This window comes from Octopus bimaculoides, chromosome 17 (assembly GCF_001194135.2).
Source record: "Octopus bimaculoides isolate UCB-OBI-ISO-001 chromosome 17, ASM119413v2, whole genome shotgun sequence".
Taxonomy (NCBI): domain Eukaryota; kingdom Metazoa; phylum Mollusca; class Cephalopoda; order Octopoda; family Octopodidae; genus Octopus; species Octopus bimaculoides.
Genome location: NC_068997.1, coordinates 2,231,103 through 2,232,031, shown reverse-complemented (window position 1 = coordinate 2,232,031; position 929 = coordinate 2,231,103). Strand labels below are relative to the sequence as shown.

The window sequence follows — 929 nt, the reverse complement described above, 5'->3', positions numbered from 1 at the left end:
GGTTTTGATTAGGTAAGACCATTTTATTTCTCAAGCAAAACTTACGCATTTTGTGCACTAGCCATCGTGACATCAATTTGATGAAATCTGCCCCAAAGCGTAAAATTTCGCCATTTTACGCACATGCACAAAAATGACGATGACACAGGTTCGCTACCAGACTCAGCTCATTTTTTCGTCAAATTGGTCCAACCCATTAATATAGATTTTAAATTTTTGAAAAATGTTAAAATTTTACGGAAAATGTTTCATGGCTATAAACAGACATCTTATTAATGGTAATTTTTTACCAGGTACCTCAGCTAGCATTACATGAGTAAGTTGTTATCGTAATGAAGAGATGCCAAGACAGGTTAATGAACTAAATAATTCTAATTGGAAAAAGTTTTGGCTCATTACATTAACACCAAACGTATGTGATTTACACGTGTACAGTGTCCCTGGGCAGATTTCCTTAGACCTTCTTGACAGTCTGTCTCCTTCAAGAAAGCACATTAGGCTCTCTTCAAGGATAAAAGAACACTTACAAAGAATCATGAAACTCTTTTTCAACAGGAAGTTGATGTCTGTTCCTAGAGAACAGACATAAACTTCCTGTTGAAAAAGAGTTCATAACTCCAACTAAAAACATTTGTCTCCCCTTACACACACTTCCTGTTTTGACACCACACTTCCTGCTTAACACAAACTTTTAACCATTATATACATGAACTACCATTGAACTTCAAAAGCTCAAAGACAATATAATGTATTGGTATAGTTATTTTTTTATATATTATTTTCTTCATTTTGTACTTTGTAAAAAACATTTTCATTCTCCTTCTTGAAAATTTGCTTCGCAATGAAAGCCGGTTAGAAATCTTTATTAAAATATGCTTCCAATTTAGCATTCTGCCTTATTCTTCATTTTCCTATATATATATATATAT

The 929-nt window shown here is 32.9% G+C and overlaps 1 protein-coding gene across 1 annotated transcript in view; it reads left to right on the top strand.

The window, feature by feature from the left end:
* LOC106882585 (unconventional myosin-Ia) overlaps positions 1-929 on the top strand; it is a 354,036-nt gene that overhangs the window by 338,771 nt on the left and 14,336 nt on the right. The window lies entirely within an intron of this gene.